General features: G+C 36.1%; 1 protein-coding gene across 4 annotated transcripts in view; it reads left to right on the top strand.

Moving 5' to 3' along the window:
* Nucleotides 1-26,121, top strand: part of ENOX1 (ecto-NOX disulfide-thiol exchanger 1) — a 505,667-nt gene that overhangs the window by 182,081 nt on the left and 297,465 nt on the right. For all 4 annotated transcript variants that reach the window (XM_021669313.2, XM_021669309.2, XM_021669314.2 and 1 more), the window contains exon 2: nucleotides 6,673-6,816. The gene's annotated coding sequence lies outside the window, so the exon portion shown is untranslated. The remainder of the gene's footprint in view (nucleotides 1-6,672; nucleotides 6,817-26,121) is intronic.

The raw sequence follows: 26,121 nt of genomic DNA, 5'->3' as shown, positions 1-26,121 counted from the left end.
AGAATAAAAATTTGTTTGCTCACAGTTCTGGAGGCTGAAAACTTCAAGATAAATGCACTGGCAGGTTCAGTTTTCTGGAAAGGGAAGCTCTCTTCTAAGATAGTTCTTCTGGATGGGAGGAACCTTTTGCCCTCATATAGCAGAAGGCAGAAGAGCAATTATCTAAGTGTGTGTGAAACATTTTTTAATAAGGGTCTTATTCTCATTTACCTGGAGGAGTACTCATGGCCTAATCATCTCTTAAAAGACCAATTTCTCATGGTAAAACCCCATCTCTACTAAAATACAAAAAATTATCCAGGTGTGGTGGCATGCACCTGTAGTCCTAGCTACTCGGGAGGCTGGGGCAGAGGAATCACTTGAACCTGGGAGGCAGAGGTTGCAGTGAGCTGAGATCGCACCACTGCACTTCATCCTGGTAACAGAGCAAGACTCTGTCTCAAAAAAGAAAAAAAAAAAACACCAATGTCAATACTATCACATTGGCAACACCTGATTTTTGAAGGGGACACATTCCAACAACAGTAATCCACCCTGGCCCCTCTCCAAAATTTGTGTCCTCTCACACGCAAAATACATTGATTCCATCCTAGTAGCCAATCTACACTTGTTCTAGCATCAACTCAAAGTCTAAAATCCAGAGTCTTATCTAAATCCTATATGGGTGAGACTCAAGACACAATTCATCTCAAGGCAAATTGCTCTCCTGCTGTGAACCTGTGAAGTTAAACAAGTCATATGCTTGTAAAATATTAATACAATGCTGGGACTGGGCACAATGGTTAATGCCTGTAATCACAGCACTTTGGGAGGCCAAGGCAGGTAGATCACTTGAAGCCAGGAGTTTTAGACCAGCCTGGCCAACATGATGTAACCCTGTCTCTACCAAAAATTTAGCCAGTGTGGTGGCAGGAACCTGTAATCTCAGCTACTTGAGAGGCTGAGGCAGGAGAATTGCTTGAACCCCGGAGGTGGAGGTTGCAGTGAGCCAACATCCTGCCACTGCACTCCAGCTTGGGTGACAGAGTGAGATTCTGTCTCAAAAATAAAGTAAAATACAATGGTGGGACAGACATAGGATAGACATTTCCATTCCAAAAGGGAGAAATAGCAAAGAAGAAAGGGGTAACAAGTCCCAAGTCAGTCTAAAACCCAACAAGGCAACCAACATTAAATCTTAAGACTTGAAAGTAATCGTTTACTTCACGTCTTGCCTTCAAGACATACTGGGGTGGGTTGGGTCTCCAAGGCTCCAGGAGATCCTTCTATGACAACTTTGTTGAGCATAGCCCATGAAGCAGCTCTCATGGGTTGGAGTTCAGCCCTGTAGTTCTCTCAGGCTGGAATTGCATGCTGTGGCTCTACAATAATGGGGGACCTGCCCCCATGGCTGCGGCTGCACTAAGGATTGCCATACTGGGGCCTCTCTGCAGTGGCTCTGACCCCACAGTTCTACTAGTTATTGAGCTAGTGAATGCTCTCTGCCATAGCCTTGCCTCTGTGGCAAGCAGGTCCCTGCCTCGGTCCCAAGGCTGCCTGAGACATCCTTTGAAATCTAGATAGAAGTAGCCATGCCTCCACAGCTCTTGCACTCTGTAAGCCTCAGAACTACCACCACATGGAGGCTGCCGAGGTTTATAGCTACAGCTGGGTTCACTCAAGCCACAGCTGGGGAGGCTGAGGAATGCTGTGCCAGAATGTGGGGAGCAGAGACTTGAGATTGCCCCGGACAGTGAGCCCCCAGATACCCCAGGCACCTTGGGCCCCTTCCTCAAAACCATTCTGCCCTCAAAGCCCTAGTACTCTGGGCCCATGATGGGAGGGGCAGCCTCAAAGATCTTCAGAATGTGTTTAGGGCCATTGGTCCATTGTCTTGATGAATAGCACTTAGCTTCCTTCTATCCATACTCATCTCCTAACCAAACAGTCACTTGGTCATGCCTTTGGTTTTCTCTTCTAAATGCACTTTTTAAAATTTTCCACATGGCCAAGCTAAAAATTTCCCAAATTCTCACAATTTCGGACAATGGCAAATTCAGAATTTACTCCACCAAATATTCTAGTTAATTGCTTTTAAGCTCTGCATTCCACAAAGTCCTAGGACAGGACAGAATTCAGCATAATTCTTTGCCAATTTGTAACGAGGATGGCCCTTCCTTCAAGTTTCACTACCTTGTTCCTCATGTCCATCTGAGATCTCAACAGAATAATCTTCACTGTTCGTATTTATACCAACATTCTGTTCACAACCACTTAAGGCATCTATAGGAAAGTCAGACTTTCTCTACAGCCTTCTGCTTCTTCTTAGCCTGCACCAGAGTTGCCCTTAATGTTCTGTTCATGATGGTAGAGGCTTTATCCAGCATTTACCCATTACCATTCCAGCTTCTACCCATTACCCAATTCCAAAGCTGTTTCTACATTTTTAGATATTTATTATAGCATTATCCCCTTCCTCTGGTTCCAATTTCTGTCTTTGTCATTCCTCTAACAAATACCATTGATTAGGTAACTTATTAAAGAATAGAAATTTATTTTCTCACAGTCCTAGAGGCTGGAAAGTTCAAGATTAAAGCACCAGAAGATTCGATTGTCTGTGGTGCAGGCTGCTCTCCACTTCCAAGATAGTTTATCTGGAGGGGAGGAATGCTGTGTTTGCACGTGGTGGAAGGCAGAAGGACCACCTACCTGAATGCTGTGTGAAGCCTCTTTTAAAAGGGTCTTAATCACTTTCATGAGGGAGGAATCCTCATGGCCTAATCATGTCTTAATGGCTCTGCCTCTTCATACTATCACATTGGGAACACCTGACACATTCAAACCCTCGCACTCTCTTTAATTAGACCTTCCAGGGCTAGGAAACAGGGAGGGTGTAGGGGAATTCAAGCCACTGTGGGCTTTTAGCTCCTCTGTTCAGTACAATATTGTATGGGTCTGGCAAGGACAAAGTAGTGTTCTCAGTGAGCCCTTGCAAAATGAATGTATTCAGAGGAACTATATGTTAAATCCATAAACGATGAGATTCCTGACAAGCTTCTTTTGAATTAAAATACTGAGTATGGGGGAAATACCAATGCTTATTAGTGCAGTAAGACAACATTTCTAAATGAACATTACAAATCAAACAGTCTTTGTTTCTATTGCTTCTAGGGAATTACAGCCACCATCATTTTGTGGCTCTGAGCTTGTAAAAGTACAGTATGGTTTTTCATTATACTTTCCAGAGTAAAAGGGCGTATGGTTTCTGTCCACAGTGACAGACATGTTTTCTTGAACAATGCCAAGGAAAGGTCACATTGGAGATCTGAGTCTCAAACCCTGTGATTTAAATTTGAGGCTAAGTTTAAAATTGGCATGTCTAGAGCTTGCCAAGCTCCATTAAAAGCCATGGTGTCATTTTGGATTACAGTTGAATAGAACAGGATCCTATGGGATCATGTACCTCTCTTGGTAGCAGTACATTGATTTTCTTTGTACTATTACCTGGCTGTGTTGTTAGGTTCAATATCTACTTTCACACCAAACCCTGGAAAATAATGTCTAATTTCATTTTTTTTTCTTTTCTTTTCTTTTCTTTTTTTTTGTCAACTAAGCTATGGAAAACCTATTTTTTTCTAAAGTGTATAATATTCTGGCTTTTCAGTTATGATAGAAGAATTTCTGTAAATGCCTAATCATGTCTGTTTGTTTAGTTATAGTTGATCTTAAATGCTACCTTCCTCACTGAAGCCTCTCTTCATCCCCGAAAGAGAGGATCTCCAACTCCTCTGAAGCTTCAGAGCACATTTTCCATCACTGATATCACCCATGATCTGTTATACAACAATAGTACTAATCTTTCCTAACCCTTTTTTTTTTTTTTTTTTGAGATGGAGTCTTGCTCTGTCGCCCAGCCTGGAGCACAGTGGCATGATCTCAGCTCACTGCAACCTCCACCTCTAGGGTTCAAGCAATTCTTCCTGCCTCAGCCTCCCAAGTAGCTGGGATTATGGGCATGTACCACCACACCTGGCTAATTTTTGTATTTAGTAGAGATGGGGTTTGACCATGTTGGCCAGGCTGGTCGAACTCCTGACCTCAAGTGATCTGCCTGCCTCAGCCTCCCAAGTGCTAAGATTACAGGCATGAGCCATCACTCCAGCTGATTTTTGTATTTAGTAGAGATGGGGTTTCACCATGTTGGCTAGGCTGATCTCAAACTCCCGACCTGAAGTGATCTGCCTGCCTTGGCCTCCAAGTGCTAGAATTACAGGTGTGAACCACTGTGCCTGGCCAACATTTCCTAACTTTTGATGACTTCTTACTGTATGCCACTCAGTGCACAAAGCACTTAATATGGCTTATTTTACTTAATCCTCAAACAACCTTTGTGGGAAGTATATCCTGCAGATAAGGAGGCTAAGTTATAGAGTTTTAGTACTTTGCCCAAGGTCATACAGCCAGGAAGTAATGAAACCGGAACATCCCCAGACAGTTTGGTTTCAGACCCCATTATTACAAACACCCACTGGTACCACCTTGTTATGGTTTTTGACATCCTAGTTGTATCTCTCTACAAGACAGTAAGATCTTGACTAAAAGACTGTCTTGATTACTGCAGTGTTCCTGGAATTTTCCAACTTATTGTTTGGCTCATAAGTATCTAATAAATAGTGGCTGAATGAATGTTTGAAAATTACCTTTAGAATTTTATAGAAAAAGGGCCTACTTGTGTAGGCATTTAATCTGAAAAAAAATTTTTTTTGTTTTGTTTTTTGTTTTTTGAGATAGAGTCTCACTCTCTAGGCCAAGCTGGAGTGCAGTGGTGCAATCTTGGCTCACTGCAACCTACCCTCCTAGGTTCAAGTGATTCTCAAGCCTCAGCCTCCTGAATACCTGGGACTGACAGGTGTGCACCACCACACCTGGCTAATTTTTGTAGAGACAGGTTTCACCACGTTGGCCAGGCTGGTCTTGAACTTCTGGCCTCAAATGATCTGCCTGCTGGCCTCCCAAAGTGTTGGAATTACAGGCGTGAGCCACCGTGCCTGGCCTGAAAATTTGTTTTTGAATGGCATGTAGTAAACAGAATGCTAGTGTATGAGGTTGTAAGAAGAGTTGCTATTCATTTCACATTCCCCTCACTTAGTTTAGATCCATTGGTTCAAGTATTTTTTCCCCATTCTTTGTCAGGCTCTCCTTTTTTCTTTGATGCAAAGATAAACTCTATCTGTTTTCCACTGTTCTTTTTCTTTTTTCTTCATGTAATAATTCTAGGCTTTGGTTCTGTAGAACTTGAAAATATTATCAATCATTTCTTTTTGTTTCTTTATGCATGACTTAAGCTTCTGTGGCCAAAAATCCAATAAACTAAAAATTTTTAAAGTTATGCATGACCTTCCTGACTCCATCATTTTCTAGTCTATCTGAGGGACTTTTGGTCATGCAGTTGTAGCCATGAGCTAAAAGTTTCATGACAGACAAAAGTCTATGACATCCAAAGCTATCATTCCAAGGGATGTGCAGGAGCATTTATTTGGTCAGCAGTGACCCTAGACACAGTGTGAGAGTGAGTACTGGGACATCTGGTGGAGGGTAATTTGGTGGGGGGGTCTCTGCGTTGGCACTGGAACCATCAGAAACAAATGTGTAGATAGTTAGCTAAAAACGAGAATGGAATTCCAGCTAGAGCCCTGGCTTTGTCACCATCAGCCATTAAGGTGGATGTAGCCACAAAGAGATACAGTAATATCACTCGGTGATAGCCACAGAGGATGTGGGCTCCGTTCCTGATCAGCAAAACTAAATGTTCTCATTCATCGGGACAGTAGAGGAAGTGTGGGTCACATGGAGGAGCCAGAGGAAGATGAGAAATTTGCAGCGCTAGCCTGGATGTAGCCCTGCACACAATCCTACACCAAACACAAAGGAGCTCCTCAGTTTCCATCAACTTTCTCTCTTTGCATAAGGAAGAAAGGTTGGGAGAAAAAAATATACTGCTTAAAGCTGGGCATTTGTATTTATGTGGGCCTGACTGAATAAGACAATATTTAATATAAAACTAAAGCAAATTAGGCAACACAAGTTCTTAATGAGTAAAATTTGAATTAATTTAGTATGTTGCACTGTTACCTGTTCTCTTTTCAATTCAGTTTGTGAAATATTTGTCTAAATCACCAAGTCCACAGAGTGAGATGAGGGAAAGTACTTGCCCTGAGGCCTTGAGACTTTGATGGTTGCAGGTTCTAAGCCTGAGGTCAGCAATCTATGCATTGAGTTTTCTCATCTGTAAAATGGAGCCAATACTTTTTAATTGCAGGGCTGTTCATATTAAAGATCTCAGATTTAAAAGCCACTTGCACAGTGCCTTGTATCTGGTAGGTACTCAGTAAATACTGTCATTGCCCTTGTGTTCATACCCTGCTCATAGTTACTCAATCCCAGCCTAGTTAGATAAGAGGAAAAGCAGAAGGTTGCTTAGTTATAAATACTCCTGACCTTTAGAAATTTCTAAATGCAAGATTGAAAGGTTACTGTCCCACCCTGCCATTTATGAATAAGAAGATTTGGGGTACAAAATTGATAGAAATTAATAACATCACGCTGATAATACATACAGGTGATAATAATATCATTACAGGCAGTAATGGCACTTTAGACATTTCCTAATGATGTGCTTTTCTTTGCTTACAGAAGCCTCTGGTATGTCAGAACCACACTGTCTTCCATGGGACTTCCTTTGTGAACAGCATCCATTTAAAAGACTTTTATGAATACATTGTTTCAATCAAGTCCCCAAAGAATATACTTATCTTCTGAGCTGCTAGCAGTTTTAAGGTTTGTTGATTTTTTTCATTTTTTTTTTTAACTGAAGATACTAATTTTGAAGGATATTTTTAATGGAAAATATTTATACTCTATTTCAATTAGAACTCTGGGAGTAGATTTTAAACAGATTTTCATTTCTTAATCTCATTGAAACTTAGATATAAATGAAAATAAATATCTTGTCATACTTAGTTGTGTATACTCTGTGGAATGTAACAAGGATATTAGAAATAAAATATACCCCATATTGGCTTAAAACAAATTTTATTTTTGTGTTTATAAATTCTAACTGAATAGATTCAATTTATACCAAGGGTCTACATATATCAGATTTAGTTAAGCACTTTCAATTATTTAAGACCTTATGGGTAAATTATATTTTGAAACATTGAAAATCAAAACCACATTTGTCAATATCAACTAGTATTATCATTTTTCAAATTGTAAAACTCAGTAGCCAGAATGTTTTCAGTTAGTCCTACCAGGGGATATTCACCCTATGATTTATAAATGATAGAATAGGATTTGTTTGGGGTTTTGTGTGTATGTGTATTAACAGTTTGAAAAATTACTAAAAATGTTGTTGCTTACTCAAGGAAAAAGCTTGCTAGCAGAGCAAGCATTTCATTTTGGAAATACATGTTTGCAGTTGAGATAGTACCAAGTAAAACACTTTTATTTTGAAGGTACTTTCTGACAAAAGACCTAACCACAGGCTAAATTCAGTCCATGCATCTTTCAAAGCTGGAAAAAGAAACAGGATATAGGGTAAGGCTTGGTCCATTGAGTGGATGAAAACTAAATGAAGAGCAAAGGAGAAGGAACACAGTACTTTCTAGCATGACATATCTTTTCCCATAGGCATTTATTTCATTTGGAGGTACTTTTATTCTGTCCACGGTGACAAATGCTTTCTCCCTTAATAGCCCTTTACTGTGGTTTTACTTTTTTTTATTTCTTTTATTTCTACTAAGAATCAAAGTAGATTTTACTGTAGTGCTGGGCTAGACTCCAATTTTCCCACTGCACCCTTCGCTGTTGGGCCTCATGATTAACCCCCGTTGAACAGTGAGGCAGGGGGTATTTACTAGGGTATGGGGTACATGGGAAGTTGTGCCTCCATCCTCAGCTCTCCAGCCTGTCAATTCAGTAGGATATCACAGTGTGTTGGAACCTAATAACTGTTTCCATAGAAACAGAAGTGCTGAGAAGGACGTGAGAAGTTATCTAAGTGCTTCTCCCTGGTATACAAGCAAGATTCTGTGTGAACTGTCTGAAACCAATAAAAGTCTATTTGTTTTCTTTTTTCTTTTTTTTGAAACAGAGTCTTGTTCTATTACCAGGTTGGAGTGCAGTGGTGCGATCTTGGCTCACTGCAACCTCCAGCTCCCTGCTTCAAGTGATTCTCCTGCCTCAGCCTCCCAAGTAGCTGGGATTATAGACATGTACCACCATGCCCAGCTAATTTTTGTATTTTTAATAGAGACAAGGTTTCATCATGTTGGCTAGGATGGTCTCATTCTCTTGACCTCATGGTCCGCCTCCCTGGCCTCCCAAAGTGATGGGAATACAGACATGAGCCACTGCACCTGGCCAATCTATTTGCTTTCAAACCTTCATACCCAGGGATCCAAGTTCCTTTTTTCTTAGTTTTTAAAATTTATTTATTTAATTTATTGTGGTTAAAGAAACATACATATAAGACAGGAAATCTACCCTTTAACAAATTTTTAAGTGCATACGTTAGTGTTGTTAACTCTGTGCATGTTGTACAGCAAATCCTTACAATTTTTTCATCTTGAATAACTAAAACTCTATACCTGTTGTAAAGCAACTCCCTGTTTCTCCTCCCTTCAGCTCTGGCAACTACAATTTTACCTTATTCTATGAGTTTGACTGCTTGAGGTACTTCATATGAATGAAATCATACAGTATTTGTCCTTCTGTGACTGGCATGTTTCACTTAGCATAATGACCTTAGTTTATCCCTGTTGTCACCGATGACAGGATTTTCCTTGTTAGGCTTAATCATCTTCTGTTCTACACATAGACCATGTTTACTCACTCATTTGTCACAAGGCATTTAGGTCGTTTCTACGTCTTAGCTATTGTGAATAATGCAGCAGTGGACTTGAGTGTGCACATATTTCTACAAGATCTTGTTTTCAGTTTTTTTTTTTGATATGTACCCAGAAGTGAAATTGCTGGATCATATGGTAGTTCTATTTTTAATTTGTGGAGGAATCTTCATACTGCATAGCAGAAGTACCATTTTGCATTCTCACCCTCAGTGTACAAGGGTTCCAGTTTCTCTATATCTTTACTAACATTTGTCTATTTTTTAAAAATAATAACCATCTTAAGAGGTGTGAGGTGACATTTCATTGTGGTTTTGATTTGCATTGATAATTAGTGATTCTGAGTATCATTTCATGTATCTGTTGACCATTGGTATGTCATCTTGGGAGAAATGTCTACTGAAGTCCTTTGCCCATATTTAAATTGTATTATTTGGATATTTTGCAGTTGAGTTGTAGGAGTTTATTATATATTTAATATATTAACCCCTTATCAGATACATGGTCTGCAGATTTTTTTTCCATTCCATAAGTTGCCTTTTCATTCTATTGATTGCTTCCTTGGTTGCATAGAAGCCTTTTGATTTGATATAATTCTACTTGTCTATTTTTGTTTTGTTACCTGTGCTTTTCCTGTGATATCTAAGAAATCACAGCCAAGACCAAATGTTATAGAGCTTTTCCCCTGGGTTTTCTTCTAGTAGTTGTATAGTTTCAAATACTGTATTTAATTATTAATTCATTTTGGGTTGGTTTTGGTGTATGGTATAAAATAAGGATCCACTTCTGTTCTGTGGCATGTGGCTATACAGTTTTCCCAGCACAATTTATTAAAGAAACCATTCTTACACTTTTGTGGAGTCTTGGAACCCTTGTTGAAGTTAATTTGACCCTATATGTATGGGTTTATTTCTGGACTCTCCTGCTTCATTGGTCCATGTATCTGCCTTTATGTCAGTACCATGCCATTCTGACTACTGTAGTAGCTTTTTATATTGTACAATTTTTTCATCTTAATGACTGAAACTCTATATATAACATATAGAGAGTTTGTTGTCATATTTTGACATCAGGAAGTATGAGGTCTCAAATTCAACACCAAACTGCTGCATGCAGCATACTACATACTTCTCTTGAATTTGGTTTGCTAGTATTTGTTGCTAGCAAAAAAATTGCTAATATTTTGTTGAGAATTTTTACACTTATATTCATTAGGGATATTGGCTTGTAGTTTTCTTGTGGCATATTTGACTTTGGTATCAGGTGTATGCTATCCTCATAAAATGAGTTAGGAAATGTTCCATCCTTTTCAATTTTTTAGAAGAATTTGAAAAGGATAAGCATTAATTCTTTTTTAAATGTTTGGTAGAATTATCTTGTGAAGCTATCTGATATGGAACTTATCTCTGTTGGAAGATTTCTAACTACTGACTCAATCTGCTTACCAGTTATGGATCTGTTTAGGCTTTCTACATTTTTCTTTATTTAGCCTTGGTAGGTTGTATGTTTCTAAAACTGTATCCATTTCATCTAGGTTTTTAATTTGTTAGCATATCATTGTTCATTGTAGTCTCTCATAATCCTTTTTATTTCTGTGATATCAGTTGTAATGTCCCCTCTTTCATTTCTGATTTTGAATCTTTCTCAAGAAAGCCAGTATAATTTTTGACCTCATATCATGTTAATTTATTTCTTCTTCCATGGAATAAGAAAATTTATTGGTCAGAGTTCCCCTGTATCATCATAGTCTCAGTTCTTAAATCATCCTTTTTCTCTTTGGGAGAGATAAGCCCATTTTTAAAACTTTTCCTATAAATTTACATAATCCAGAATTTTAATTATCCTCACAGTTCTTTCCTGAGTCCCTTAAATCTGCTACATTTTGCTTAAGTTTAAGAACCCAAATAAGTTGAAGGAGCATTAAAAATCATCTATTGATGTTTCTTCATCAGGGCAGTATTGGCATTTTAAGTGGGACAGTTGCTAGATTGTCCCATGCATGTTAGAATGTTTAGTAACTGGCTGGGTGCAGTGGCCCATGCCTGTAATCCCAGCACTTTGGGAGGCCGAGGCGGGTGGATCACTTGAGGTCAGGAGTTCAAGACCAGCCTGGCCAACATAATGAAATTCCATCTCAACTAAAAATACAAAAACAATTAGCTGGGCATTGTGGCAGGCACCTGTAATCCCAGCTACTTCAGCAGAAAGGTGGAGCTAGGAGTACCCCCTTTCTCTAACTCTGGGTATCATTCTCTTTCCACTCTATTGTACTCTTCTACTCTGAGCTGACATTTATTTTTTTAGCTGCCTAGAAATACACTAACATACATACATGGAGGGATAGACTCTTTTGAAAAACCAGAAATTCTGGTTTGGTGTTTAAAGGAGATCATTTGCCTTGATATAGGAACATGGATGAGGGAAAGATAATGTTAGAATTCAGTACAGGAAAATGGCAGAGAAAGGACAGCTCTGGGGATGGAGGGAACAGCCAAACTTGGACCTCAGAAAAGTGGTGGGGCTGATGCCACAAAGGTAGCACGTCAGTTACTGAGAGCAGAAGGGGTAGAAAATCTGAAATCTGCGAGAAGACTGAGAAAAGGTAAGTCATAAAATAGTTTTTTTTTTTTCACTTGCATTTCACCAAGCACCATAGTTTCAGCTCTCTGCTCTAGGTCACAAGCTGCCTCAGAAATTCAAGGATTCATTTGTGGGGAGCTCAGAGCCCTGGATTACAGCCTAACCTCTCTCTCCCTTCAGTCCCAAAATCCTTGGCCTCACCTCCTGCTGTCTCCCTTAACATTTCTGCCTTCTGCCTCACTTAGTGTTGCCAACACCCAGTTCCATCTTTATGCATGCTAAGTATGGGGAAATGACTTGACAACTTCTGTTTTCTCCTAATTCCCCAAGGGCTTAAGTGCAATTATGAACTAGAAGGAGAGGACATAGAGACAATTGACCTTTGGGGAATTTCTCCACCAATCGCTTTGGGGAATTTCTCCCCCTCAAATGGCTCTGACCTCTTGAGGCTTTTACCATAATATAATATGAATACAGCCTCCCCACAAAAACCCAAATTCTCATTCACTACTATTTTCTTTGGGTTTAATGTAAGAAATCATTGAATTCTTCTCATTTTATTATTAAGTAACCTGTTTCAGGTTACTTAATTGAATTCTTAACACGGGTTACTCAATAATAAAATGAGAATTCATGAATGAACAACAGTTTCCAGTAGGAGTATCTCAATTTTTATAGTGGGATTATACTTAATATCTGCCTTAGCTTCCACAAAATACACACAGTAAGTACAGTGTTGAAAATGAGAACTGGACTGAAGGGTCCTTTTCTTTGATTTCTAGTAAAATGTGGAATACTACATGGTAAGATGTATCATCTATGAATAGGCTATGTTTATGGGGATAGAAAAAATAATATCAAAAGACTTTTATTATGTTGTGTTATTTAATTATTTAAAGCTTTTTGAGTGAGTTCCTGAGTCAGGTTTTTAAAATATGGGGATTTTCCTGTCTTGTCTTCTTTTGTGCATAGGACATCAAGTTATATTTGGCTTCTCAGATTTCTCATTTCCTGAAATGCACTACTAGCTGTATAAACATAGCAGAATAAATATTAGCTTTATGAGAACACGTTCCTCTACTAGTTGAAAAATAGCATATAATAAAAAATACAAGGATGTAATACTGAAAATTATAGATCAATATGCCCTCTTATTGTGGGTGTATATCTAATCCTCATGCATGGAGTCTACTTTTTTCAGAAAAATGCACACTGTATAATACCACTTGCATCTGTGATTTATTTCTACTCCTCATATTTAATAATATATTTCAAATGACTTGCATTACTAGTGAAACATTTCAGGCTTATTTTCTACTTTGATTTACAAAAAAAAAAAAAAAAAACCTCTCTGGCTCCTTGCCATTAATTCTAAGAATTACATGTGATCCAAAATTAATAAAATATTAGTAGGTTTCCTTCCTGCTGGAATCATCCAGCATCCAATGAATGAGCTCCTTACAGATTATATTAGAAAATGTTTATTGGCAATTTTGAAAGAAAAGGGAGTGTTTGTGAGAAGCTTAAAAAAGTAATATTAATTGTAGTCTTGCACAGCTAATCAGGATTGTAAGTGTGCAGATTGTTATTCCAAAATCCAGACTCTACATACATTTGTAGAAACAATGAAAATTTGACATCTATTAACTGTAAACCCTTAAACCTCATATTCACACCCCATAAGGAAGACAAAGAGTAACTCACATAAATAGTGTATGAGTTGAAACATTCTTTTAAAACTAGAGGACTCAATATAACTATATTCAGACAATTCACTTCCATCTGGAAATGACCATCCATTTGCCAAAAGTGCCACTGACTTCTCATTGCAAGGACAGTCTTTTCTTCTGCAGTACGTCTCCATTGTTTCTCTTTCTGAAGTTGGAAAATAATCATGCTTGTATATTCTCAGCTCAGCTCAGAAATAAGAAAGTTAGACTTATTGGAACAGCTCCTTCTAATTGTCTCATTTTCTACAGCTTTCTTTTTTTAAACAACAAATTTCCACAAATATATTAATTTTTATTGTCAAGTAGCTTAAACCTACAGATAAGAGCAAAGCTTATGTATCCATACCCATATTTAAAAATTAAAAAATGTTCTTCAGATATCTGTTTGTCCTTTCCCAGAGGTACTATCATGATAATAAGGTTGTTGTATATTATACCGTTCACCACATATATATTTATAATTAGTCTATATATATGTATGTGCAGTTTTTTTTTAAGTTTACATAGGTGGGATCATACTGAATATATACCTTTGAAACTTGTTTTTTCTCAATACCATTTTGTTTTAGAATTCTGTCTGTCAATATATGGAGATTTGCTTCATTCATAGTGGTTAATTGTTACATAGTTTTCCACAAATGAAGTATGTCCACTTTCTCATAATAGAACCAGTCTGTTGCTTTTTCTGGACAATCACCTGCCTGCACCCACCATCTCTTCTTTACAGTGGATATATGAGGTGACTGTGGGATGCTGCTGTGTCTCACCTACCATAGAACAGGCAGTTGGGAAATATCTGCTCTGTACATTCTGCTACAAAAACCTCTTACTTCCCTCTTCTCAACGGTGTTTCTGTTTCGTTTTGTTGTTTCTGTTGAATGTGCCTCTATCCTTTTCTATTGATTTTTCCATGAGCAGTTTCTAATGCGGCTTTACTCATTACATCTCAATCAACTATAATTGTATCTGAAGAGTAGGAAATGACAAGGGAAACAGAACAAAGACAAACTATAGAGAGTAAAAGAAGGAAGAAGGGGTTATTTTCCCCCTTTAACTTCTAAAGGTTCAGTTGGTGTCCAGGAGAGTTACTTTTTGAGTTGCACATTCTTTTACACTGCATTATCTGGGAGGTCAGTTAGTTTTTGAGGCCTTTTCTCTTTTGTTAGACAAATAAAAAATTTCTTTTTGTCTCTTTGTTTCAGACTCACATAAGAAAAATGTGCATGATTTTTTAAAAGTTTAGTACATTGTTAAAGGTTTCAGATCTGTCTCAAGTTAAATGTTGTTTAGTGTCTGGTACATTCACAAAATGAAAACTATCAAAAATTCTCAAATGAATATATATTTGTATTTTTGGTAGATTTTAGGCTTCTTTTATAGAGTGTTTTACCTAGCATGTGCTCAATAAATCTTTTTTTGAATGATTGAGTGAATAAATAAAGTAACAAATATTTGTAGAGATTACAGTAATATTTGTAGAAGTGACATGGTCATTTGACTTGGAGATATGTTAAAATTTCTATTAATCATCTTTCATCTATTAGAACACTTCAACACTTCAATGCTTAGACCTCCTGTAATTGAAAACTGAGGTTTATAAACAAATGGAATGTTAGAGTTAACTCAGACCATCCATTCCCGAAAGTATTAAAATTAAAGTCTGTGAGTCTGTGTTTAGGGTTCCTATCTTATTTAGGGCTCTAAAAAAAATGTCCTGGCTGGGTGCAGTGGCTCACACCTGTAATCCTAGCACTTTGGGAGTCCAAGGCAGGTGGAAAACAAGATTAGGAGACTGAGACCATCCTGGCCAACATGGTGAAACCTCGACACTACTAAAAATACAAAAATTAACTGGGCATAGTGGCGTGTGCCTGTAGTCCCAGCTACTCAGGAGGCTGAGGCAGGAGAATCACTTGAACATGGGAGGCAGGGGTTGCAGTGAGCCAAGATCATGCCACTGTACTCCAGCCTGGTGACATAACGAGACTCTGTCTCAAAAAAAAAAAAAAAAGTATCCTCTATGTTAAAATTTTAAGAGCTGTATGTCTTAGAGTTTAGGCTATTCTCATATTCTGTTTTGCTATTCTAAGAGATTAAAGCCCTTTTTTTTCGGCCGGTTATATTTTTGTATCTGACTATGGCCTGGGCCAGTGCCACCACTAAGAAAAAGGAACTTTAAAAATTCAAGAGTAAAAGCAACTATTTCTAGAACTGACACAGCCTTTCCTAGGTTCAATCATTACCCTTTTAAATTATTTACTCCCTTCCATATGCTGGAAATTATTAGACTGTAAATGATCTTCCCACTTTCCCAATGTGATTTGCTTTATGAAAAGATTTAAGCATTGAGAACTTCCTTTGGTTTTCCTTAGCATGCTCTGGTCTTTTCTGAAATTTAAGTTTGTAGGGTTTCTCCCTCCTTAATCTTCATTTTTGTTGTATTTGATAGAATTCTACTAAGCTACAATATTTATGCCAATTTTCATTTTCAGCAGACTGATAATTGAGCCTAAATCCTCAGAAAATAGAGTTGCTGTCAGAAATGTTGGCATACATTCCCTATCCCTGCCCTGCTGGCCATCCCTACACTGCTTAGGCTATTGTGGACATGTGGAATCAGCAGGGAAATGCTTTCCAGTCTTAACTCACATATGTTTTTAAGTAGAATTTGTTCTGTGGTGGTACTGATATCCCTAGTATGAGATAATTAGTGCTATTTTCTTAATGGTCAATTTTTGATATTTATTAATAGCTATCATAATGATAGATCTGCTGATGGCCTTGGGTTCTTATGTGGCACATTTATTTATAAATGTGGTAGAATTCCAACACCTTGTAAACTCTATTTCTGATGGATTTTACTTTAGAAAATCAGCTCACTGCTCTGCCAATCTGTCTGCCTTCAAGTTATCACATGAAGACTCAGCTCAAATCACCAGCAGACCTGCAACTTCCTTGCCTCCCTCTCCCTTTCTCTGTGAGCAGGCCCGTTCTCTCAGGAATACCAGCCAGGAGGGTCAAGCTACCGAGGAACATGAGAAAACATGTCTGCTGAAATCCCTCTATATTTGTTTTCCTTTTCTTTATATATCAGCGTCCATATTAATTTTTTAAGAAAGTAATAATTAGGCTACCAATGGCTTAGCAGAAGGAAGATTGGTACTGGTCCTGGTACTGGATTCTAAATCTTTCAAATACACTTCGAGAAGGTACTCATCAAACTTTGAAATACGATAAAGAAGAGTGAAAAAAGTAAGTGTAGTTCTTAATTCCAGTGAGAGGACCAGCAACTTCATTTCGAATACATTGAAACCTGAATTTGAAATCTTCCATACAGAAACTGCAGTGCAAAATTTAAGGATAAGCAATGTATTATTCCCAAAAGTGTCTAGAAGACAAAATTAGATAAACAGGTCTAAGCAGAAAACAAACCTAGTAAGTGCTGGGAACTTAGAAAAATCTTAAATTTCAAGTGTGCTCTTAACACTTGAGACAAAGACATAAATAATTAAGCACAAAGAATCTCAAGGATGCTTGTATAAGAGACAAAAATAATATAGGAAAGCCGCCTTAATTAGGGTGAACTAGGGAGAGAGCACACTTGTTGGAAGTAGGTGATGTTTCATTTTAAGGGCGGTTGTACACTCTCGAGTCAATCCAATAATGGAAACCTCAACAACAATAAAAATCCTCCCTATCTTGCGTCACGAATCCCTAATTTTCCCCTAAGATTTTTGCTCCAGGATGATACATACTGGAAGGAATCACAGAAGTTTGGCCTTTCACTGTCTTAAGCAACTTGTATTAACTTAGAAAACCTAAGCCAGTGGTAAACTTAATTTGACTATAGTTCTCCTAATACACTTTTTTGACAAATTCATTACTATTTAAATTAAAAGGATGTTTTAAGATTACAGGTGTGTTGGTGCTGTAAACCAGAATGATGATTTCCAAGTGACGATTTTCATTTACATGTAGCATTTTATTTCCCCTTAAAAGTAAGGTTTCACTGAAGGGGAAGAATAATAAAACATTAAAGTGCAGGTCACCTGACTTCCTGCTTCTGTCTCCACTCAGAGGAAGAGGTTACAGAGTACAGACATCCCAGCACCCCTAGCACAGGGGAGATAAGGGGAGGAAAAGATAAGTACTAGGAAGGGTGACTGCCAACCAGCTTTCTCTTCCCTATTAACCCAAAATTTGGCATGCAGCTAGTGTTTCTGTAACTTTTATTGATAGCCCAGAGATGAGTATGTATGCTGGAGGTAGTTCCTTTTAAATAGATGCAAGATAACTATCTATTTTTATAAAAAGGACATTTTTCTAAATTCTTTCCTAAACTATGGACAACACTTGAATAAATACCATAGGCAGACATTTTCAAGATAAAATTTGTGAGATCATTTCCATTCATTTAGAATTTTTCACACACACAAAAGACTATTAGTTACTGAACAGTGCCATCACTATTAGAAATTCCATCCTAAATTTTAGCAGAGAATGTGCGATCCACACCCCCGTCAAAAAAAGATGAGCTAAGGGAATGGAATGTACTTTTCATTTAATTTAAAAGAATTTTTTGTTGCTTAAAAATTCTGAATAAAAATCCAATAGTTGTAGTTTCTTAGAATTATCACAAGAATATATATTCGACAAGCCAAAGGATGGCAGTCATAGTAGGATGAAACAATGTTCAACATCTTACAGCTCAGTTTGCTCATCAGAAAGATTACTAAATTGAAAGATCATGTGATGAAATTCCACTTGCATGGAAAATATCTATTTATAAAAAGGGTAATACAAGCCCCATAGGAAATATAATATATAAAAAGCTATTTTCACTTCTGCCCTTCTTAGCAAAATGAGACATTACCCACTTAAGAAATTCTACTCCCTTTTTTTCCTGTTTGAGAATTCCTGCCATTTGAGGAAATATGCTGTTGCTTAATTTATGGGTTGGAAATGCTAAAATTGTATTTGTGAAATTAATATTGTAAAAAGAGATGGCAAGATGTAAATAGTATTAACCTTTCATTACACTGTACTTAGAACTTTTTTTTCCCTCAAATTTCTATACCCAGCTTTATTTTGTGGAGGTCCTGGAAAGCGTGCATAGAACTTGGCTTATATTAGGCTACGATTTAAATGTTTGCTGAACAAATAAACAAGAAAAATAATTAAAGATAGCCTACAAAGGTGAATTTCCAAAAATCCCATAACTTCAGTGGGCTAAATACCAGATGGAGAAGGGTGCTGCAGATATGATGCTCCACATTTTCCTTTCATGCTTCGTCTCCAAGGCCCTACTCTATTTATTGCTGTGGCATCTGGTAGGCTTTCTTTTCTGGGCTCCACATGCTCCGTGCCGTGTGTTAGAATTTTCCTGGAACGAAAGTCAAGGAAATACCATTTCTAAAAATATGCCTTATGGAGCTTTTTAAATATAATATTTCCTTTCTACTAGCTCATTCACTTAAAAAGCCTAATAAATGGTATTCACATGTAGAAAAATATCACGGTGAGTCTGATTTTGTCTATGCAACAAACATAACAATTATTTTAACAAAGTGTGCCAAGATTGTTCTCTTTTTCAGGAAATTTTATTTTTGTGTGTTTATGGCTACAGACATTCTGTGCTTACTAAAAATAGTAGCTAAAACATTTATTCACTGCTTATTTATACCAGGAACTGTATTTTATATATATTGGCAAGTATAATCCTTTAACAGTCCTGTATAGTAGATATTATTTTTTTTATTTTATAAATGAGGAGATTTAGGCTTAGACCATTTGTGAAACATGGCTAGTAACTTACAAAGCTGGGATTGCTTTCTCTTTTTTTCTTTTAAAATTTTTTTTTTTTTTTGGTGAAAGACTCAGTTTTAAAGGATTTTTTCTTTAAACATTTTATTATGCAAATATTTAACTATGCCAAATAGTTTAAAGAAATGTACAGCAAATACTCATATACCCACCACTATGCATCATTCTATCCCTCTATCCATTCATGAATCTTACTTTTGGATACATTTCAAAGCAAGTTATAGATATTACTATATATCTTCCTAAATACTTGGATGTGTGCATTATTACCAGAATTTAAATTTTATGATTCTGTTTTTTCCTTTAAGGTAAAATTTACATATAATAAAACACACAACTTTTATGAGTGAATTTCCAGGAGTTCTGACAAATATATCTACCTGTTGTACCCAAATCTATATTATTCCAGAAAGTTCCTGCAGGCCCCCCAAGAGCCAATTGCTTCTTATTTTAGGGCTTTATATAAATGATACCATGCTATGTATACTCTTTCGTGTCAGACTCCTTTCATATAGCATAATGTTTTTGAGATCAATCAGTTCTCTATTTATCACTGACTTGTATTCCATTTTACCAGTTTGTTTATCCATTTTTCCACGTTTTGATTAGTATGAATGAGCTTCTATAAACATTCTTATATAGATGTTTTTGAAGGCATTGATCTTCATTTATATTAGGTCAACATCTAAAAGTAGGATTCTAGTCATAAATAGGTGTACCTTTAGTTTTTGAAGAAATTGCAAGATCTTTTTCAAAGTTAATTGTTTATATTCCCACCAACAAAATATGAGAGCTTTAGTTGTTCTATAACCTCAGCCATATTTGGTACTGTCTGACTTTTAGGTTTAGCCATTTTGGTGGGTTTGTGGTGTTGTTGAATTATGATCTAATATGCCTTTTCCTTAATGACTAATATCTTGAAATCGTTTTCATATGCTTACTGGTCTTTTCTATAATTTTCTCTGTAAAATGTTCATTGAAATTATTTTATCATTTTTTAAATGTGTTGTTTGTATTTTTATTATGGAGGTATAGAAGTTCTTTGTATGTATGAGCCATATATGTAAATATATAAACAAGTACTTTATTAGGTATATTTTGCAAGTATTTCTTTCCAACCTGTGCCTTGCTAATTTTTTCTCTTAGTGATATCTTTTGATGAGCAGAAGTTTTAAATTTTGAGGTCTAATTTATCAGGGCTTTTTTTTCTTTTATGGTTATTATTATTTTCTGTATCCTGTCTGAAACAAGGTTATCTCTAAGTAATATGTATATAAATATATTTATATACATATTACCACATATACTATATATATATGTCATATATATAGTTTGTCTGCAAAGCTTTATAGTATAGTTTTATGTTTTATGTTCAGATTTGTGTTCCATAGTGAATTAATTTTTATTTATTGTGTGAGGTTTGTGTACAGTTTTTTTATTTTCTATGTGGATATTTAATTCCTCCAGCATTATTTGAAGATGTTCCTTTCCTCCACTGGAATTTCTTAATATTATTCTTAAAGATCAAATGACCACATAAATGTACATCTATTTCTGAGCTCTCTGCTATGTTCCATTGGTTTTTGTGGCTTTTAAACCAGTACCAGACTACACTGATTTCTGTAGCTTTATAGGAAGTCTTGAAGTCAGATGGTATAAGCCTTCCTTCCTTTTTTTTTTTTTTTTAACAAAATTGGTTTGTATATCCTAGTTCCTGTAAAATTTTAGATTTATTTTAGAATTATCTTTCTTGTTTCTAAGAAATTAGCTAAGTGGGATTATGATTTGGAATATATTTATTCTAGGGGTCAATTTGAGAAGAATTGTCTTCTCACTAATATCAAGCCTTCCAATTCATGAACATACACTATTTCTGTATTTACATAGGTCTTCTTTAAAACCTCTTAGCAATATTTTATATAAACGTCTTAAATGGCTACTATTATATTTATTACTCAGAATTCCATTTTTATTTATTTATTTATTTTTAAATTGCATTTTAGGTTTTGGGGTACATGTGAAAAACATGCAAGATTGTTGCATAGGTGCATACGTGGCAGTGTGATTTGCTGCCTTCCTCCCCTTCACCTATATGTGGCATTTCTCCCCATGCTATCTCTCCCCAACTCCCCACCCCCTGCTGTTCCCCCCACTAGAATTCCATTTTTAAATATTGTAGATACAATTTAAAATTTTTAGTTTTCAAACTTTCCTGTTAATATGTGAAACTACAATTATAGTATTACCCTGATAGCAAAACCAGACAAATACATAAGAAGAAAGGAAACTGTAGACCACTATTTTTTATGAATACAAGTAGAAAAATTCTCAGCAACGTATTAACAAATTGAATACAGGAACATATAAAAAAGACTATATAACAGAACCAAATAGAATTTATCCCATTAATACAAGGTTACTTAAACATTTGAAAATTAACCACTGTAAACTCCATATTAATAGAATAAATGAAAAACATACAATCATCTCAATAAACTAGAGATAATATTTGAGAAAATCCTTTTCATAATAAATGTGCTCAACAAACTAGAAATATAAGGAAACCTTTTAAGCAGCTAAAGGACATCTATGGAAAGCTCATAACTAACATTACAGTTATTGTTGAAAGACTGAAAGTTTTCTACCCAGGATTAGGAACAAGGAAAGGATTTTTACTCTACCCACTTCTAGTCAATATATTACTGACTATAAGCTAATAAATGAGTTCTGTGAGGTTGCAACATATAAAATCAATATACAAAGACCAGTTATATACACTAGCAAGGAGCAATTTAAAAATGAAATTAAGAAAACCATTTTATTTATAATAGCATCAATAAAAAATACTTAGGAATAAATGTAACAAAAAGAATATAAGACATGCACACTGAAAACTGCAAAGCATCATTGAAAGAGATTAAAGATGACCTAAATAATGGAGAAATACACCATGATCATAGAAAGCTTCAGTTTGCAAAATGTCAGTACTCCCCAAATATATCTACAGATTCAATGCCATGTATCCCCAAATGTATCTACAGATTCAATGCCATCCCTATCAAAATCTTATCTGGCTTTTGTCCTTTTTTTCACCCCTTTTTGTGGAGAATGGGGTCTTGCTATATTGCTCAGGCAGATCTTGAACTCCCAGGCTCAAGCTATCCTCCTGATTCGGCCTCCATAAGAGTTAGGATTACAGGTATGAGCCACTGTGCCTGGCTTGTCTGACTTTTTAAAAGAAATGTATGATTCTGAACTTTATATGGAAATACAAAGACCCAAAATAGCCAAAACAGTCTTGAAAAAGAACAATGTTAGAGGACTCACAGTTCCCAATTTCAAAACTTCTTACAAAGTTAGAGTAATCAAGAGTCTTTGGTGCTGGCAGAAGGATAGACAGATTAATGGAATAGAATAAAGAATCCATGAATAAACATATACAGCTATGGCCAATTGATTTTCAAAAGGGTTCCAGAGCAATTCAGTGGAAGAAAGAATAGTCTTTCAACAAATGGTTCTGGGACAACTGGATTTCCACATGTACTAATAATACAAGATAATGAATTTGGATGCTTGTATCACACCATAGATAAAAATTTACTCAAAATGATCAAAGATTTAAATGTAAAAGCTAAAACTATGAAATTTTTATAAGAAAACATAGATTTAAATCTTTATAACCTTGGATTAGGCAATAGTTTTTGGATGAAATACCAAAAGCATATACAACAAAAGAAAAATATAGATAAATTAGACTTTATCAAAATTTTAAACTTTTGTGTTTCAAAGAACACTATCAGAAAGTGAAAAGAGAACTCAAAGATGGAAGAAAATATTTGCAAATGTTATATTTAGTAAAGAGTATACAGGACATGTGAAGAACTTTTACAATTCAATTAAAAAGACAAATAACCCAATTTAGAAATGGGGAAAAGATATGAACAGATGTTTGTCCAAAGAAGATATTATAAATGGCCAATAAGCACACGAAAAATTCCTCAACATTATTAGCCCTTAGACATGTAAATCAAAACTAAAATGTGGTACCACTTCGTACCCACTTGGATTATTATTTTAACTGTCAAATTATTATAGTCTAACTTTTTTAGACAGTAAATATAGTAATATAGTATATAGTAATGTAGTAATTGTCTAAAAATGACAGACAATAACAAGTGTTCACAAGGATGTGGAAAATTTTGAACTTAACATGCATTTTGATGGTAAAGTTCTGTAACCACTTTGATAAAACACCTTGACATTTTCTCAAAAAGTTTATCATAGAGTTATTTCATTCCTAGGTGTAGACCTAAGAGAACTGAAAACATATATTCATGCAAAATTGTACATGAGTGTTCATAGCAGTATTATTCCTAATAACCAAAAGAACAGACAACCCAAATAGCCATCAGCTAATGAATGGATGAACAAAATATGATATATACATGCAGCAGAATATTATTCAACCTAAAATCAGAATGAAATACATTTGCATGCTGCAAAATGGATAAACCTTGAGAACATTAAGAAGTCAGACAAGAAGACTATATATTGTCTGATTCCATTTATATGGTATGTCCAGGATAGGCAACTCCATAAGGACAGAAAGTTGAGTAGTGGTCATAAGGGACTGGGCTGGGGGGAATGGGGAGTGACTGTTGTACTGTTAATGGGTACAGTACTTCATTTTGAGTGATGAAAGATTCTGGAGTTAGAAAAGAAGAATGGTCGCACAACCTTGTGAATGTACTAAAAAGCATTGAACTGTACACTTTAAAAGAGTGAACTATACTTTATAAAAATTATATCTCCAATAAAAAAGTTTTTGTAAATATATAATTTTTGTAAATATACTTACTAGTTCTGATAGTTGTTTGGTAGGTTTAATGGGATTTTTTATATAAAATATGCCATTCAGTCAGTTTGTTTCTTTCTAATTGTTGTAGTTTTTCTTTCTTTTTATTATAATGACTCAAACTTCCTGTAAATGCTGAGTAGAAGTGGTGAGAGTGGACATCTTTGTCTTGATCCTGATTTTATGAGGAATTTTTTATTAACAATTGAGTATAATTTCCACTGTAGGATTTTCAGAGATGCATTTTATTGTGTTAGGGAAGTTCTCTTCCATTTCTAGTTGATGAGCATTTTTAAAAAATCCTTAGTGGAGTTTTACTTTTTTCAAGTTATTTTTTGTTTCCATTGAATTGTCATATAGTTTTTCTCTTTTATTATTGGAATTTTCCACTGTCTCTTATACCTGATATCAAAGAAATAGACAATATAAGTAGAGAATTCCACAACAGATTATAGAGGCTAGGGATCAAGTGAATAGAATCAATTCTACCGGCATTCCTTTAACTGGAACTAGACCAAAATACAAAGGGTCATGAGAATTATAGTCTTTCTGGGTGCCTTGGAGAAGTATGAAATGATTTGATGAAAACAGAGCAATTAGAGTGATGGTAATTAATAAAAATAAAGCCCTTTTATATATTATTATTTTAAAGTAACAGAAATCTGTCTTCAAAAGAATACCCAATTACTGAGGTTGAACAAATAAGTGAATGATTGGTAGGTGGTGCAAGCCAAGTTTCTCATTGTCAGGGCAATTGCAGTGAGTTAGGAGACTGGGCTGCAGTAAACCCTGTAATGCTGGGTTAGCGTTGGACATGTCAGATAACTTCATGTAAGCTTAACTATTGTTTAGTTTCATAAAAATACATATGGTCAGATGCAGAAACAATTATAGATATGTTTATATACCTGGGTTGGAATATGTATTTATACTTCTTGGCTCTTTCTGCTGAGGGGGCCTGGGAGCAGTGATACCTCAGTAGCATCAAGCACACGCAGTGCCCAGATCTTGGTTTCTAAATATTATTCTCCAATAATAGGAACTACGGATCCTCAGAGAAATGACTGAGTCTGTGGCTGGGACAGTAAAAATACAAAATCTTGGAGCACGTGGTATGCCTTTAAAAAGTGCTCAAAAAAACAAAAGGCATACAGGAACCAATTTAATAGAGTTCCCAGAGACCAAAGCTGGAAAAGTTTGAGCCACAAAATAAATAACATTGTATTTGATTATAACCCGCAGTATAAAATAAATGCCTGAGTCATCCTAATATAAATAATTGATTGAACCAATAAATTAATAGAGTCTTTCTTCTAAAAGAATTCCAAATAGTACAGGTAGATATATCCCCCTTCAGATAGTGAAGCTTATCCTCTCCCTTAAATGTGGGCTGGATTTATGACTGGCTTCCAAAGAGGGGAAATAGTAACTTTACAATGAAAAAGCCTAGTAAACATTACCTTAACCAGGTGATCAAGGTTAACATCTCCATAAGTCAGGCTGATGTCATTTGCCCGCCCCTGATGTGATGTGATGAGAAGTTTACCTGACCTGGGTGACATTCTTCCCAATAACCCTAATCAGTCAAAGGGAAAAAGATTAGCAACCCAAAAGTGAGGGACATGCTGTAAAAATACTTGGCTAATACGCCTCAAGACTATCAATGTCATGGGAAGCCAGAGAAGACTGAGAAACTGTCACAGACCAAAAAAGACTGAAAAGACATGATGACTCAATGCAATGTGATATCCTAGACTAGACTGGATCCTGGAACAGAGAAAGGACATTAGCAGAAAGACTGGTAAAATCCCAATGAAATCTGGAGTTGAGTTACCAGTAGTGCACCAATGTTGGCATCTTAGTTGTGACAGACGTGCTGGGCCATGGTAATGTGAGATGTTAACGCTGGGGGAAACTAGGGCAGGAGTATGTAGGAACTCTTTGTATTATCTTTGCAACATTTTCTGCAAATTTAAGATTATTCCAATATAAAAAATTGTTAAAAACTGTAATAATAAGAAGGCCCCAAAGATGAAACAGAAATTGGCAAAGCTCTTGTGGCATGAATAGGGGTGCAAGGCCTGAGTCCTGACTGCTCAGCCTCTTCTCACTCCTCACTCCCTTCCAGGCTCCCTCCCTCCTTCCTTAGGTCTCCAGGGTTCTCTGTCACGCATTGTGAAAAGTACTGCCCTGCAGAATTAAATGCAAACTCCTCAACATGTCTTCTGGGGCCCTTCATATTCTCACC

Source organism: Aotus nancymaae, unplaced genomic scaffold (assembly GCF_030222135.1).
Source record: "Aotus nancymaae isolate 86718 unplaced genomic scaffold, 86718_ANA_hifiasm-v0.15.2.pri h1tg000043l, whole genome shotgun sequence".
Classification (NCBI taxonomy): Eukaryota; Metazoa; Chordata; class Mammalia; order Primates; family Aotidae; genus Aotus; species Aotus nancymaae.
Note: the sequence above shows the minus strand (reverse complement) of the source record. Positions and strands in the feature narration are given on the sequence as shown.